This window comes from Lonchura striata, chromosome 7, assembly GCF_046129695.1.
Source record: "Lonchura striata isolate bLonStr1 chromosome 7, bLonStr1.mat, whole genome shotgun sequence".
Lineage (NCBI taxonomy): Eukaryota > Metazoa > Chordata > Aves > Passeriformes > Estrildidae > Lonchura > Lonchura striata.
This window is the reverse complement of record NC_134609.1, coordinates 1223420-1241448: the sequence shown is the minus strand read 5'-3', so window position 1 is coordinate 1241448 and position 18029 is coordinate 1223420.

Genomic DNA, 18029 nt, shown 5'->3' with positions numbered 1-18029 from the left:
CCTGTGAGTTTTCTTTCCCAGGGAAAATGGCCAAAGGATGTGCCCAGGGGCCCCTGGGCTGTGACCTGACTTCAAAAAATCCTTATATCAAACGATGGACCCCAGACCAAAGTTGTCCCCACCTCAAACTTGTGCTGCCCTGATAGACCCAAGGGAGCCCTACAAACTGACATCAGGAACCTGGACCTGTGAGTTTTCTTTCCCAGGGAAAATGGCCAAAGGATGTGCCCAGGGGCCCCTGGCCTGGGACCTGACTGCAAAAAATCCTTATATCGAAGGATGGACCCCAGACCAAAGTTGTCCCCACCTCAAACTTGTGCTGCCCTGACAGACCCAAGGGAGCCCTACAAACTGACATCAGGAACCTGGACCTGTGAATTTTCTTTCCCAGGGAAAAGGGCCAAAGGATATGCCCAGGAGCCCCTGGCCCAGGACCTGACTGCAAAAAATCCTTATATCGAAGGATGGACCCCAGACCAAAGTTGTCCCCACCTCAAACTTGTGCTGCCCTGATAGACCCAAGGGAGCCCTACAAACTGATATCAGGAACCTGGACCTGTGGGTTTTCTTCCCCAGGGGAAATGTCCAAAGGATGTACCCAGGGGCCTCTGGGCTGGGACCTGACTGCAAAAAATCCATATATCGAAGGATGGACACCAGACCAAAGTTGTCCCCACCTCAAACTTGTGCTGCCCTGATAGACCCAAGGGAGCCCTACAAACTGACATCAGGAACCTGGACCTGTAAGTTTTCTTTCCCTGGGTAAAGGGACAAAGGATGTGCCCAGGGGCCCCAGGCCTGGCACCTGACTGCAAAAATCCTTATATCGAAGGATGGACCCCAGACCAAAGTTCTCTCCACCTCAAACTTGTGCTGCCCTGATAGACCCAAGGGAGCCCTACAAACTGACATCAGGAACCTGGTCCAGTGAGTTTTCTTTCACAGGGAAAAGGGACAAAGGATGTGCCCAGGGGCCCCCTTGGCTGGGACCTGACTGCAAAAAATCCTTATATCGAAGGATGGACCCCAGACCAAAGTTGTCCCCACCTCAAACTTGTGCTGCCCTGATAGACCCAAGGGAGCCCTACAAACTGACATCAGGAACCTGGACCTGTGAATTTTCTTTCCCTGGGAAAAGGGACAAAGGATGTGCCCAGGGGCCCCTGGCCTGGGACCTGACTGAAAAAAATCCTTATATCGAAGGATGGAGGCCAGACCAAAGTTGTCCCCACCTCAAACTTGTGCTGCCCTGATAGAACCAAGGGAGCCCTACAAACTGACATCAGGAACCTGGACCTGTGAATGTTCTTTCCCAGGGAAAAGGGACAAAGGATGTGCCCAGTGGCCCCTGGCCCGGGACCTGACTGCAAAAATCCCTATATCGAAGGATGGACCCAAGACCAAAATTGTCCCCACCTCAAACTTGTGCTGCCCTGATAGACCCAAGGGAGCCCTACAAACTGACATCAGGAACCTGGAACTGCGAATTTTCTTTCGCAGGGAAAAGGGACTAAGCATGGGCCCAGGGGCCGCTGGGCTGTGACCTGACTGCAAAAAATCCTTATATCGAAGGATGGACCCCAGACTAAAGTTGTCCCCACCTCAAACTTGTGCTGCCCTGATAGACCCAAGGGAGCCCTACAAACTGACATCAGGAACCTGGACCTGTGAGTTTTCTTTCCCAGGGAAAAGGGACAAAGGATGTGCCCAGGGGTCCCTGGCCCGGGACCCGACTGCAAAAATCCTTATATCGAAGGATGGACCCCAGACCAAAGTTGTCCCCACCTCAATCTTGTGCTACCCTGATAGACCCAAGGGAGCCTTACAAACTGACATCAGGAACCTGGACTGATGAGTTTTTTTTCCCAGGGAAATGGGACAAAGCATGTGCCCAGGGGACCCTGGTCCAGGACCTGAATGCAAAAAATCCTTATATCGAAGGATGGAGCCCAGACCAAAGTTGTCCCCACCTCAAACTTGTGCTGCCCTGATAGACCCAAGGGAGCTATACAAACTGAAATCAGAAACCTGGACCTGTGAGTTTTCTTTCCCAGGGAAAATGGCCAAAGGATGTGCCCAGGGGCCCCTTGCCCGGGACTTGACGGCAAAAATTCTTATATCGAAGTATGGATCGCAGACCGAAGATGTCCCCACCTCAAAATAGTGCTGCCCTGATAGACCCAAGAGAGCCCTACAAACTGATATCAGGAACCTGGACCTGTGAGTTTTCTTTCCCAGGGAAAAGGGACAAAGGATGTGCCCAGGGGTCCCTGGCCCTGGGCTGGGACCTGAGTGAAAAAAATCCTTATATCGAAGGATGGAGCCCAGGCCAAAATTGTCCCCATCTCAAACTTGTGCTGCACTGACAGACCCAAGGGAGCCCTACAAACTGACATCAGGAACCTTGACCTGTGAGTTTTCTTTCCCAAGGAAAAGGGACAAAGGATGTGCCCAGGGGACCCTGGCCCAGGACCTGATAGCAAAAAATCCTTATATCGAAGGATGGACCCCAGACCAACGTTGTCCCCACCTCAATCTTGTGCTGCCCTGATAGACCCAAGGGAGCCTTACAAACTGACATCAGGAAACTGGACTGGTGAGTTTTTTTTCCCAGGGAAATGGGACAAAGCATGTGCCCAGGGGACCCTTGCCCAGGACCTGATTTCAAAAAATCCTTATATCGAAGGATGGAGCCCAGACAAAAGTTGTCCCCACCTCAAACTTGTGCTGCCCTGATAGATCCAAGAGAGCCCTACAAACTGACATCAGGAACCTGGACCTGTGAATTTACTTTCCCAGGGAAAATGGCCAAAGGATGTGCCCAGGGGCCCCAGGGCTGGGACCTGACTGAGAAAAATCCTTATATCGAAGGATGGACCCCAGACCAAAGTTGTCCCCACCTCAATCTTGTGCTGCCCTGATAGACCCAAGGGAGCCCTACAAACTGACATCAGGAACCTGGACTGCTGAGTTTTCTTTCCCAGGGAAAAGGGACAAAGGATGTGCCCAGGGGCCCCAGGCCTGGGACCTGACTGCAAAAAATCCTTATATCGAAGGATGGACCCCAGACCAAAGTTGTCGCAACCACAAACTTGTGCTGCCCTGATAGATCCAAGGGAGCCCTACAAACTGACATCAGGAACCTGGTCCAGTGAGTTTTCTTTCCCAGGGAAAATGGCCAAAGGATGTGCCCAGGGGCCCCCTTGGCTGGGACCTGACTGCAAAAAATCCATATATCGAAGGATGGAGCCCAGACCAAAGTTGTCCCCACCTCAAACTTGTGCTGCCCTGATAGACCCAAGGGAGCCCTACAAACTGACATCAGGAACCTGGACCTGTGAATTTTCTTTCCCAGGGAAAATGGCCAAAGGATGTGCCCAGGGGCCCCTGGGCTGGGACCTGACTTCAAAAAATCCTTATATCAAACGATGGACCCCAGACCAAAGTTGTCCCCACCTCAAACTTGTGCTGCCCTGATAGACCCAAGGGAGCCCTACAAACTGACATCAGGAACCTGGACCTGTGAGTTTTCTTTCCCAGGGAAAAGGGACAAAGGATGTGCCCAGGGGCCCCTGGCCTGGGACCTGACTGCAAAAAATCCTTATATCGAAGGATGGACCCCAGACCAAAGTTGTCCCCACCTCAAACTTGTGCTGCCCTGACAGACCCAAGGGAGCCCTACAAACTGACATCAGGAACCTGGACCTGTGAATTTTCTTTCCCAGGGAAAAGGGCCAAAGGATGTGCCCAGGAGCCCCTGGCCCAGGACCTGACTGCAAAAAATCCTTATATCGAAGGATGGACCCCAGACCAAAGTTGTCCCCACCTCAAACTTGTGCTGCCCTGATAGACCCAAGGGAGCCCTACAAACTGATATCAGGAACCTGGACCTGTGGGTTTTCTTCCCCAGGGGAAATGTCCAAAGGATGTACCCAGGGGCCTCTGGGCTGGGACCTGACTGCAAAAAATCCATATATCGAAGGATGGACACCAGACCAAAGTTGTCCCCACCTCAAACTTGTGCTGCCCTGATAGACCCAAGGGAGCCCTACAAACTGACATCAGGAACCTGGACCTGTAAGTTTTCTTTCCCTGGGTAAAGGGACAAAGGATGTGCCCAGGGGCCCCAGGCCTGGGACCTGACTGCAAAAATCCTTATATCGAAGGATGGACCCCAGACCAAAGTTCTCTCCACCTCAAACTTGTGCTGCCCTGATAGACCCAAGGGAGCCCTACAAACTGACATCAGGAACCTGGTCCAGTGAGTTTTCTTTCCCAGGGAAAAGGGACAAAGGATGTGCCCAGGGGCCCCCTTGGCTGGGACCTGACTGCAAAAAATCCTTATATCGAAGGATGGACCCCAGACCAAAGTTGTCCCCACCTCAAACTTGTGCTGCCCTGATAGACCCAAGGGAGCCCTACAAACTGACATCAGGAACCTGGACCTGTGAATGTTCTTTCCCAGGGAAAAGGGACAAAGGATGTGCCCAGGGGCCCCTGGCCCAGGACCTGACTGCAAAAATCCCTATATCGAAGGATGGACCCAAGACCAAAGTTGTCCCCACCTCAAACTTGTGCTGCCCTGATAGACCCAAGGGAGCCCTACAAACTGACATCAGGAACCTGGAACTGCGAATTTTCTTTCGCAGGGAAAAGGGACTAAGCATGGGCCCAGGGGCCGCTGGGCTGTGACCTGACTGCAAAAAATCCTTATATCGAAGGATGGACCCCAGACCAAAGTTGTCCCCACCTCAAACTTGTGCTGCCCTGATAGACCCAAGGGAGCCCTACAAACTGACATGAGAAACCTGGACCTGTGAATTTTCTTTCCCAGGGAAAATGGCCAAAGGATGTGCCCAGGGGCCCCAGGCCCAGGCCCTGACTGCAAAAAATCCTTATATCGAAGGATGGACCCCAGACCAAAGTTGTCCCCACCTCAAACTTGTGCTGCCCTGATAGACCCAAGGGAGCCCTACAAACTGACATCAGGAACCTGGACCTGTGAGTTTTCTTTCCCAGGGAAAAGGGACAAAGGATGTGCCCAGGGGTCCCTGGCCCGGGACCCGACTGCAAAAATCCTTATATCGAAGGATGGACCCCAGACCAAAGTTGTCCCCACCTCAATCTTGTGCTACCCTGATAGACCCAAGGGAGCCTTACAAACTGACATCAGGAACCTGGACTGATGAGTTTTTTTTCCCAGGGAAATGGGACAAAGCATGTGCCCAGGGGACCCTGGTCCAGGACCTGAATGCAAAAAATCCTTATATCGAAGGATGGAGCCCAGACCAAAGTTGTCCCCACCTCAAACTTGTGCTGCCCTGATAGACCCAAGGGAGCTATACAAACTGAAATCAGAAACCTGGACCTGTGAGTTTTCTTTCCCAGGGAAAATGGCCAAAGGATGTGCCCAGGGGCCCCTGGGCTGGGACCTGACTGCAAAAAATCCTTATATCGAAGGATGGATCACAGACCAAAGTTGTCCCCACCTCAAACATGTGCTGCCCTGATAGACCCATGGGAGCCCTACAAACTGACATCAGGAACCTGGACCTGTGAGTTTTCTTTCCCAGGGTAAAGGGACAAAGGATGTGCCCAGGGGACCCTGGCCCAGGACCTGACTGCAAAAAATCCTTATATCGAAGGATGGACCCCAGACCAAAGTTGTCCCCACCTCAAACTTGTGCTGCCCTGATAGACCCAAGGGAGCCCTACAAACCGACATCAGGAACCTGGACCTGTGAGTTTTCTTTCCCAGGGAAAAGGGACAAAGGATGTGCCCAGGGGCCCCTTGCCCGGGACTTGACGGCAAAAATTCTTATATCGAAGTATGGATCGCAGACCGAAGATGTCCCCACCTCAAAATAGTGCTGCCCTGATAGACCCAAGAGAGCCCTACAAACTGATATCAGGAACCTGGACCTGTGAGTTTTCTTTCCCAGGGAAAAGGGACAAAGGATGCGCCCAGGGGTCCCTGGCCCTGGGCTGGGACCTGAGTGAAAAAAATCCTTATATTGAAGGATGGACCCCCGACCAAAGTTGTCCCCACCTCAAACTTGTGCTGCCCTGATAGACCCAAGGGAGCCCTACAAACTGACATCAGGAACCTGGAACTGCGAATTTTCTTTCGCAGGGAAAAGGGACTAAGCATGTGCCCAGGGGCCCCTGGGCTGGGACCTGACTGCAAAAAATCCTTATATCGAAGGATGGACCCCAGACTAAAGTTGTCGCAACCACAAACTTGTGCTGCCCTGATAGACCCAAGAGAGCCCTACAAACTGACATCAGGAACCTGGACCTGTGAGTTTTCTTTCTCAGGGAAAAGGGACAAAGGATGTGCCCAGGGGCCCCAGGGCTGGTCCCTGATTTCAAAAAATCCTTATATCGAAGGATGGACCCCAGACCAAAGTTGTCCCCACCTCAAACTTGTGCTGCCCTGATAGACCCAAGGGAGCCCTACAAACTGACATCAGGAACCTGGACCTGTGAATGTTCTTTCCCAGGGAAAAGGGACAAAGGATGTGCCCAGGGGCCCCTGGGCTGGGACCTGACTGAAAAAAATCCTTATATCGAACGATGGACCCCAGACCAAAGTTGTCCCCAACTCAAACTTGTGCTGCCCTGATATACCCAAGAGAGCCCTACAAACTGACATCAGGAACCTGGACCTGTGAGTTTTCTTTCCCAGGGAAAAGGGACAAAGCATGTGCCCAGGGGCCCCTGGCCCTGGGCTGGGACTTCACTGTAAAAAATCCTTATATCGAAGGATGGAGCCCAGGCCAAAATTGTCCCCATCTCAAACTTGTGCTGCACTGACAGACCCAAGGGAGCCCTACAAACTGACATCAGGAAACTGGACTGGTGAGTTTTTTTTCCCAGGGAAATGGGACAAAGCATGTGCCCAGGGGACCCTTGCCCAGGACCTGATTTCAAAAAATCCTTATATCGAAGGATGGAGCCCAGACAAAAGTTGTCCCCACCTCAAACTTGTGCTGCCCTGATAGATCCAAGAGAGCCCTACAAACTGACATCAGGAACCTGGACCTGTGAATTTACTTTCCCAGGGAAAATGGCCAAAGGATGTGCCCAGGGGCCCCAGGGCTGGGACCTGACTGAGAAAAATCCTTATATCGAAGGATGGACCCCAGACCAAAGTTGTCCCCACCTCAATCTTGTGCTGCCCTGATAGACCCAAGGGAGCCCTACAAACTGACATCAGGAACCTGGACTGCTGAGTTTTCTTTCCCAGGGAAAAGGGACAAAGGATGTGCCCAGGGGCCCCTGGCCTGGGACCTGACTGCAAAAAATCCTTATATCGAAGGATGGACCCCAGACCAAAGTTGTCGCAACCACAAACTTGTGCTGCCCTGATAGATCCAAGGGAGCCCTACAAACTGACATCAGGAACCTGGTCCAGTGAGTTTTCTTTCCCAGGGAAAAGGGACAAAGGATGTGCCCAGGGGCCCCCTTGGCTGGGACCTGACTGCAAAAAATCCTTATATCGAAGGATGGACCCCAGACCAAAGTTGTCCCCACCTCAAACTTGTGCTGCCCTGATAGACCCAAGGGAGCTATACAAACAGAAATCAGAAACCTGGACCTGTGAGTTTTCTTTCCCTGGGAAAATGGCCAAAGGATGTGCCCAGGGGCCCCTGGGCTGGGACCTGACTTCAAAAAATCCTTATATCAAACGATGGACCCCAGACCAAAGTTGTCCCCACCTCAAACTTGTGCTGCCCTGATAGACCCAAGGGAGCCCTACAAACTGACATCAGGAACCTGGACCTGTGAGTTTTCTTTCCCAGGGAAAATGGCCAAAGGATGTGCCCAGGGGCCCCTGGCCTGGGACCTGACTGCAAAAAATCCTTATATCGAAGGATGGACCCCAGACCAAAGTTGTCCCCACCTCAAACTTGTGCTGCCCTGATAGACCCAAGGGAGCCCTACAAACTGACATCAGAAACCTGGACCTGTGAATTTTCTTTCCCAGGGAAAATGGCCAAAGGATGTGCCCAGGGGCCCCAGGCCCAGGCCCTGACTGCAAAAAATCCTTATATCGAAGGATGGACCCCAGACCAAAGTTGTCCCCACCTCAAACTTGTGCTGCCCTGATAGACCCAAGGGAGCCCTACAAACTGACATCAGGAACCTGGACCTGTGAGTTTTCTTTCCCAGGGAAAAGGGACAAAGGATGTGCCCAGGGGTCCCTGGCCCGGGACCCGACTGCAAAAATCCTTATATCGAAGGATGGACCCCAGACCAAAGTTGTCCCCACCTCAATCTTGTGCTACCCTGATAGACCCAAGGGAGCCTTACAAACTGACATCAGGAACCTGGACTGATGAGTTTTTTTTCCCAGGGAAATGGGACAAAGCATGTGCCCAGGGGACCCTGGTCCAGGACCTGAATGCAAAAAATCCTTATATCGAAGGATGGAGCCCAGACCAAAGTTGTCCCCACCTCAAACTTGTGCTGCCCTGATAGACCCAAGGGAGCTATACAAACTGAAATCAGAAACCTGGACCTGTGAGTTTTCTTTCCCAGGGAAAATGGCCAAAGGATGTGCCCAGGGGCCCCTGGGCTGGGACCTGACTGCAAAAAATCCTTATATCGAAGGATGGATCACAGACCAAAGTTGTCCCCACCTCAAACATGTGCTGCCCTGATAGACCCATGGGAGCCCTACAAACTGACATCAGGAACCTGGACCTGTGAGTTTTCTTTCCCAGGGTAAAGGGACAAAGGATGTGCCCAGGGGACCCTGGCCCAGGACCTGACTGCAAAAAATCCTTATATCGAAGGATGGACCCCAGACCAAAGTTGTCCCCACCTCAAACTTGTGCTGCCCTGATAGACCCAAGGGAGCCCTACAAACCGACATCAGGAACCTGGACCTGTGAGTTTTCTTTCCCAGGGAAAAGGGACAAAGGATGTGCCCAGGGGCCCCTTGCCCGGGACTTGACGGCAAAAATTCTTATATCGAAGTATGGATCGCAGACCGAAGATGTCCCCACCTCAAAATAGTGCTGCCCTGATAGACCCAAGAGAGCCCTACAAACTGATATCAGGAACCTGGACCTGTGAGTTTTCTTTCCCAGGGAAAAGGGACAAAGGATGTGCCCAGGGGCCCCTGGCCCTGGGCTGGGACTTCACTGTAAAAAATCCTTATATCGAAGGATGGAGCCCAGGCCAAAATTGTCCCCATCTCAAACTTGTGCTGCACTGACAGACCCAAGGGAGCCCTACAAACTGACATCAGGAACCTTGACCTGTGAGTTTTCTTTCCCAAGGAAAAGGGACAAAGGATGTGCCCAGGGGACCCTGGCCCAGGACCTGATAGCAAAAAACCCTTATATCGAAGGATGGACCCCAGACCAACGTTGTCCCCACCTCAATCTTGTGCTGCCCTGATAGACCCAAGGGAGCCTTACAAACTGACATCAGGAAACTGGACTGGTGAGTTTTTTTTCCCAGGGAAATGGGACAAAGCATGTGCCCAGGGGACCCTTGCCCAGGACCTGATTTCAAAAAATCCTTATATCGAAGGATGGAGCCCAGACCAAAGTTGTCCCCACCTCAAACTTGTGCTGCCCTGATAGATCCAAGAGAGCCCTACAAACTGACATCAGGAACCTGGACCTGTGAATTTACTTTCCCAGGGAAAATGGCCAAAGGATGTGCCCAGGGGCCCCAGGGCTGGGACCTGACTGAGAAAAATCCTTATATCGAAGGATGGACCCCAGACCAAAGTTGTCCCCACCTCAATCTTGTGCTGCCCTGATAGACCCAAGGGAGCCCTACAAACTGACATCAGGAACCTGGACTGCTGAGTTTTCTTTCCCAGGGAAAAGGGACAAAGGATGTGCCCAGGGGCCCCAGGCCTGGGACCTGACTGCAAAAAATCCTTATATCGAAGGATGGACCCCAGACCAAAGTTGTCGCAACCACAAACTTGTGCTGCCCTGATAGATCCAAGGGAGCCCTACAAACTGACATCAGGAACCTGGTCCAGTGAGTTTTCTTTCCCAGGGAAAAGGGACAAAGGATGTGCCCAGGGGCCCCCTTGGCTGGGACCTGACTGCAAAAAATCCTTATATCGAAGGATGGACCCCAGACCAAAGTTGTCCCCACCTCAAACTTGTGCTGCCCTGATAGACCCAAGGGAGCCCTACAAACTGACATCAGGAACCTGGACCTGTGAATTTTCTTTCCCAGGGAAAATGGCCAAAGGATGTGCCCAGGGGCCCCAGGGCTGGGACCTGACTGAGAAAAATCCTTATATCGAAGGATGGACCCCAGACCAAAGTTGTCCCCACCTCAAACTTGTGCTGCCCTGATAGACCCAAGGGAGCCCTACAAACTGACATCAGGAACCTGGACCTGTGAGTTTTCTTTCCCAGGGAAAAGGGACAAAGGATGTGCCCAGGGGCCCCTGGCCCGGGACCTGACTGCAAAAATCCTTAGATCGAAGGATGGACCCCAGACCAAAGTTGTCCCCCCCTCAATCTTGTGCTACCCTGATAGACTCAAGGGAGCCTTACAAACTGACATCAGGAACCTGGACTGATGAGTTTTCTTTCCCAGGGAAATGGGACAAAGCATGTGCCCAGGGGACCCTGGTCCAGGACCTGAATGCAAAAAATCCTTATATCGAAGGATGGACCCCAGACCAAAGTTGTCCCCACCTCAAACTTGTGCTGCCCTGATAGACCCAAGGGAGCCCTACAAACTGATATCAGGAACCTGGACCTGTGGGTTTTCTTCCCCAGGGGAAATGTCCAAAGGATGTACCCAGGGGCCTCTGGGCTGGGACCTGACTGCAAAAAATCCATATATCGAAGGATGGACACCAGACCAAAGTTGTCCCCACCTCAAACTTGTGCTGCCCTGATAGACACAAGGGAGCCCTACAAACTGACATCAGGAACCTGGACCTGTAAGTTTTCTTTCCCTGGGTAAAGGGACAAAGGATGTGCCCAGGGGCCCCAGGCCTGGGACCTGACTGCAAAAATCCTTATATCGAAGGATGGACCCCAGACCAAAGTTCTCTCCACCTCAAACTTGTGCTGCCCTGATAGACCCAAGGGAGCCCTACAAACTGACATCAGGAACCTGGTCCAGTGAGTTTTCTTTCACAGGGAAAAGGGACAAAGGATGTGCCCAGGGGCCCCCTTGGCTGGGACCTGACTGCAAAAAATCCTTATATCGAAGGATGGACCCCAGACCAAAGTTGTCCCCACCTCAAACTTGTGCTGCCCTGATAGAACCAAGGGAGCCCTACAAACTGACATCAGGAACCTGGACCTGTGAATGTTCTTTCCCAGGGAAAAGGGACAAAGGATGTGCCCAGGGGCCCCTGGCCCGGGACCTGACTGTAAAAATCCCTATATCGAAGGATGGACCCAAGACCAAAGTTGTCCCCACCTCAAACTTGTGCTGCCCTGATAGACCCAAGGGAGCCCTACAAACTGACATCAGGAACCTGGAACTGCGAATTTTCTTTCGCAGGGAAAAGGGACTAAGCATGGGCCCAGGGGCCGCTGGGCTGTGACCTGACTGCAAAAAATCCTTATATCGAAGGATGGACCCCAGACCAAAGTTGTCCCCACCTCAAACTTGTGCTGCCCTGATAGACCCAAGGGAGCCCTACAAACTGACATCAGAAACCTGGACCTGTGAATTTTCTTTCCCAGGGAAAATGGCCAAAGGATGTGCCCAGGGGCCCCAGGCCCACGCCCTGACTGCAAAAAATCCTTATATCGAAGGATGGATCACAGACCAAAGTTGTCCCCACCTCAAACATGTGCTGCCCTGATAGACCCATGGGAGCCCTACAAACTGACATCAGGAACCTGGACCTGTGAGTTTTCTTTCCCAGGGTAAAGGGACAAAGGATGTGCCCAGGGGACCCTGGCCCAGGACCTGACTGCAAAAAATCCTTATATCGAAGGATGGACCCCAGACCAAAGTTGTCCCCACCTCAAACTTGTGCTGCCCTGATAGACCCAAGGGAGCCCTACAAACCGACATCAGGAACCTGGACCTGTGAGTTTTCTTTCCCAGGGAAAAGGGACAAAGGATGTGCCCAGGGGCCCCTTGCCCGGGACTTGACGGCAAAAATTCTTATATCGAAGTATGGATCGCAGACCGAAGATGTCCCCACCTCAAAATAGTGCTGCCCTGATAGACCCAAGAGAGCCCTACAAACTGATATCAGGAACCTGGACCTGTGAGTTTTCTTTCCCAGGGAAAAGGGACAAAGGATGTGCCCAGGGGTCCCTGGCCCTGGGCTGGGACCTGAGTGAAAAAAATCCTTATATTGAAGGATGGACCCCCGACCAAAGTTGTCCCCACCTCAAACTTGTGCTGCCCTGATAGACCCAAGGGAGCCCTACAAACTGACATCAGGAACCTGGACCTGTGAATTTTCTTTCCCTGGGAAAAGGGACAAAGGATGTGCCCAGGGGCCCCTGGCCTGGGACCTGACTGAAAAAAATCCTTATATCGAAGGATGGACCCCAGACTAAAGTTGCCGCAACCACAAACTTGTGCTGCCCTGATAGACCCAAGAGAGCCCTACAAACTGACATCAGGAACCTGGACCTGTGAGTTTTCTTTCTCAGGGAAAAGGGACAAAGGATGTGCCCAGGGGCCCCAGGGCTGGGCCCTGATTTCAAAAAATCCTTATATCGAAGGATGGACCCCAGACCAAAGTTGTCCCCACCTCAAACTTGTGCTGCCCTGATAGACCCAAGGGAGCCCTACAAACTGACATCAGGAACCTGGAACTGCGAATTTTCTTTCGCAGGGAAAAGGGACTAAGCATGGGCCCAGGGGCCGCTGGGCTGTGACCTGACTGCAAAAAATCCTTATATCGAAGGATGGACCCCAGACCAAAGTTGTCCCCACCTCAAACTTGTGCTGCCCTGATAGACCCAAGGGAGCCCTACAAACTGACATCAGAAACCTGGACCTGTGAATTTTCTTTCCCAGGGAAAATGGCCAAAGGATGTGCCCAGGGGCCCCAGGCCCAGGCCCTGACTGCAAAAAATCCTTATATCGAAGGATGGACCCCAGACCAAAGTTGTCCCCACCTCAAACTTGTGCTGCCCTGATAGACCCAAGGGAGCCCTACAAACTGACATCAGGAACCTGGACCTGTGAGTTTTCTTTCCCAGGGAAAAGGGACAAAGGATGTGCCCAGGGGTCCCTGGCCCGGGACCCGACTGCAAAAATCCTTATATCGAAGGATGGACCCCAGACCAAAGTTGTCCCCACCTCAATCTTGTGCTACCCTGATAGACCCAAGGGAGCCTTACAAACTGACATCAGGAACCTGGACTGATGAGTTTTTTTTCCCAGGGAAATGGGACAAAGCATGTGCCCAGGGGACCCTGGTCCAGGACCTGAATGCAAAAAATCCTTATATCGAAGGATGGAGCCCAGACCAAAGTTGTCCCCACCTCAAACTTGTGCTGCCCTGATAGACCCAAGGGAGCTATACAAACTGAAATCAGAAACCTGGACCTGTGAGTTTTCTTTCCCAGGGAAAATGGCCAAAGGATGTGCCCAGGGGCCCCTGGGCTGGGACCTGACTGCAAAAAATCCTTATATCGAAGGATGGACCCCAGACCAAAGTTGTCCCCACCTCAAACATGTGCTGCCCTGATAGACCCATGGGAGCCCTACAAACTGACATCAGGAACCTGGACCTGTGAGTTTTCTTTCCCAGGGTAAAGGGACAAAGGATGTGCCCAGGGGACCCTGGCCCAGGACCTGACTGCAAAAAATCCTTATATCGAAGGATGGACCCCAGACCAAAGTTGTCCCCACCTCAAACTTGTGCTGCCCTGATAGACCCAAGGGAGCCCTACAAACCGACATCAGGAACCTGGACCTGTGAGTTTTCTTTCCCAGGGAAAAGGGACAAAGGATGTGCCCAGGGGCCCCTTGCCCGGGACTTGACGGCAAAAATTCTTATATCGAAGTATGGATCGCAGACCGAAGATGTCCCCACCTCAAAATAGTGCTGCCCTGATAGACCCAAGAGAGCCCTACAAACTGATATCAGGAACCTGGACCTGTGAGTTTTCTTTCCCCGGGAAAAGGGACAAAGGATGTGCCCAGGGGTCCCTGGCCCTGGGCTGGGACCTGAGTGAAAAAAATCCTTATATTGAAGGATGGACCCCCGACCAAAGTTGTCCCCACCTCAAACTTGTGCTGCCCTGATAGACCCAAGGGAGCCCTACAAACTGACATCAGGAACCTGGAACTGCGAATTTTCTTTCGCAGGGAAAAGGGACTAAGCATGTGCCCAGGGGCCCCTGGGCTGGGACCTGACTGCAAAAAATCCTTATATCGAAGGATGGACCCCAGACTAAAGTTGTCGCAACCACAAACTTGTGCTGCCCTGATAGACCCAAGAGAGCCCTACAAACTGACATCAGGAACCTGGACCTGTGAGTTTTCTTTCTCAGGGAAAAGGGACAAAGGATGTGCCCAGGGGCCCCAGGGCTGGGCCCTGATTTCAAAAAATCCTTATATCGAAGGATGGACCCCAGACCAAAGTTGTCCCCACCTCAAACTTGTGCTGCCCTGATAGACCCAAGGGAGCCCTACAAACTGACATCAGGAACCTGGACCTGTGAATGTTCTTTCCCAGGGAAAAGGGACAAAGGATGTGCCCAGGGGCCCCTGGGCTGGGACCTGACTGAAAAAAATCCTTATATCGAAGGATGGACCCCAGACCAAAGTTGTCCCCAACTCAAACTTGTGCTGCCCTGATATACCCAAGAGAGCCCTACAAACTGACATCAGGAACCTGGACCTGTGAGTTTTCTTTCCCAGGTTAAAGGGACAAAGGATGTGCCCAGGGGCCACTGGCCCTGGGCTGGGACTTCACTGTAAAAAATCCTTATATCGAAGGATGGAGCCCAGGCCAAAATTGTCCCCATCTCAAACTTGTGCTGCACTGACAGACCCAAGGGAGCCCTACAAACTGACATCAGGAACCTTGACCTGTGAGTTTTCTTTCCCAAGGAAAAGGGACAAAGGATGTGCCCAGGGGACCCTGGCCCAGGACCTGATAGCAAAAAATCCTTATATCGAAGGATGGACCCCAGACCAACGTTGTCCCCACCTCAATCTTGTGCTGCCCTGATAGACCCAAGGGAGCCTTACAAACTGACATCAGGAAACTGGACTGGTGAGTTTTTTTTCCCAGGGAAATGGGACAAAGCATGTGCCCAGGGGACCCTTGCCCAGGACCTGATTTCAAAAAATCCTTATATCGAAGGATGGAGCCCAGACAAAAGTTGTCCCCACCTCAAACTTGTGCTGCCCTGATAGATCCAAGAGAGCCCTACAAACTGACATCAGGAACCTGGACCTGTGAATTTACTTTCCCAGGGAAAATGGCCAAAGGATGTGCCCAGGGGCCCCAGGGCTGGGACCTGACTGAGAAAAATCCTTATATCGAAGGATGGACCCCAGACCAAAGTTGTCCCCACCTCAATCTTGTGCTGCCCTGATAGACCCAAGGGAGCCCTACAAACTGACATCAGGAACCTGGACTGCTGAGTTTTCTTTCCCAGGGAAAAGGGACAAAGGATGTGCCCAGGGGCCCCAGGCCTGGGACCTGACTGCAAAAAATCCTTATATCGAAGGATGGACCCCAGACAAAAGTTGTCGCAACCACAAACTTGTGCTGCCCTGATAGATCCAAGGGAGCCCTACAAACTGACATCAGGAACCTGGTCCAGTGAGTTTTCTTTCCCAGGGAAAAGGGACAAAGGATGTGCCCAGGGGCCCCCTTGGCTGGGACCTGACTGCAAAAAATCCTTATATCGAAGGATGGACCCCAGACCAAAGTTGTCCCCACCTCAAACTTGTGCTGCCCTGATAGACCCAAGGGAGCCCTACAAACTGACATCAGGAACCTGGACCTGTGAATTTTCTTTCCCAGGGAAAATGGCCAAAGGATGTGCCCAGGGGCCCCAGGGCTGGGACCTGACTGAGAAAAATCCTTATATCGAAGGATGGACCCCAGACCAAAGTTGTCCCCACCTCAAACTTGTGCTGCCCTGATAGACCCAAGGGAGCCCTACAAACTGACATCAGGAACCTGGACCTGTGAGTTTTCTTTCCCAGGGAAAAGGGACAAAGGATGTGCCCAGGGGCCCCTGGCCCGGGACCTGACTGCAAAAATCCTTAGATCGAAGGATGGACCCCAGACCAAAGTTGTCCCCACCTCAATCTTGTGCTGCCCTGATAGACTCAAGGGAGCCTTACAAACTGACATCAGGAACCTGGACTGATGAGTTTTCTTTCCCAGGGAAATGGGACAAAGCTTGTGCCCAGGGGACCCTGGTCCAGGACCTGAATGCAAAAAATCCTTATATCGAAGGATGGACCCCAGACCAAAGTTGTCCCCACCTCAAACTTGTGCTGCCCTGACAGACCCAAGGGAGCCCTACAAACTGACATCAGGAACCTGGACCTGTGAATTTTCTTTCCCAGGGAAAAGGGCCAAAGGATGTGCCCAGGAGCCCCTGGCCCAGGACCTGACTGCAAAAAATCCTTATATCGAAGGATGGACCCCAGACCAAAGTTGTCCCCACCTCAAACTTGTGCTGCCCTGATAGACCCAAGGGAGCCCTACAAACTGATATCAGGAACCTGGACCTGTGGGTTTTCTTCCCCAGGGGAAATGTCCAAAGGATGTACCCAGGGGCCTCTGGGCTGGGACCTGACTGCATAAAATCCATATATCGAAGGATGGACACCAGACCAAAGTTGTCCCCACCTCAAACTTGTGCTGCCCTGATAGACACAAGGGAGCCCTACAAACTGACATCAGGAACCTGGTCCAGTGAGTTTTCTTTCACAGGGAAAAGGGACAAAGGATGTGCCCAGGGGCCCCCTTGGCTGGGACCTGACTGCAAAAAATCCTTATATCGAAGGATGGACCCCAGACCAAAGTTGTCCCCACCTCAAACTTGTGCTGCCCTGATAGACCCAAGGGAGCCCTACAAACTGACATCAGGAACCTGGACCTGTGAATGTTCTTTCCCAGGGAAAAGGGACAAAGGATGTGCCCAGGGGCCCCTGGCCCGGGACCTGACTGTAAAAATCCCTATATCGAAGGATGGACCCAAGACCAAAGTTGTCCCCACCTCAAACTTGTGCTGCCCTGATAGACCCAAGGGAGCCCTACAAACTGACATCAGGAACCTGGAACTGCGAATTTTCTTTCGCAGGGAAAAGGGACTAAGCATGGGCCCAGGGGCCGCCTGGCTGTGACCTGACTGCAAAAAATCCTTATATCGAAGGATGGACCCCAGACCAAAGTTGTCCCCACCTCAAACTTGTGCTGCCCTGATAGACCCAAGGGAGCCCTACAAACTGACATCAGAAACCTGGACCTGTGAATTTTCTTTCCCAGGGAAAATGGCCAAAGGATGTGCCCAGGGGCCCCAGGCCCAGGCCCTGACTGCAAAAAATCCTTATATCGAAGGATGGATCACAGACCAAAGTTGTCCCCACCTCAAACATGTGCTGCCCTGATAGACCCATGGGAGCCCTACAAACTGACATCAGGAACCTGGACCTGTGAGTTTTCTTTCCCAGGGTAAAGGGACAGAGGATGTGCCCAGGGGACCCTGGCCCAGGACCTGACTGCAAAAAATCCTTATATCGAAGGATGGACCCCAGACCAAAGTTGTCCCCACCTCAAACTTGTGCTGCCCTGATAGACCCAAGGGAGCCCTACAAACCGACATCAGGAACCTGGACCTGTGAGTTTTCTTTCCCAGGGAAAAGGGACAAAGGATGTGCCCAGGGGCCCCTTGCCCGGGACTTGACAGCAAAAATTCTTATATCGAAGTATGGATCGCAGACCGAAGATGTCCCCACCTCAAAATAGTGCTGCCCTGATAGACCCAAGAGAGCCCTACAAACTGATATCAGGAACCTGGACCTGTGAGTTTTCTTTCCCAGGGAAAAGGGACAAAGGATGTGCCCAGGGGTCC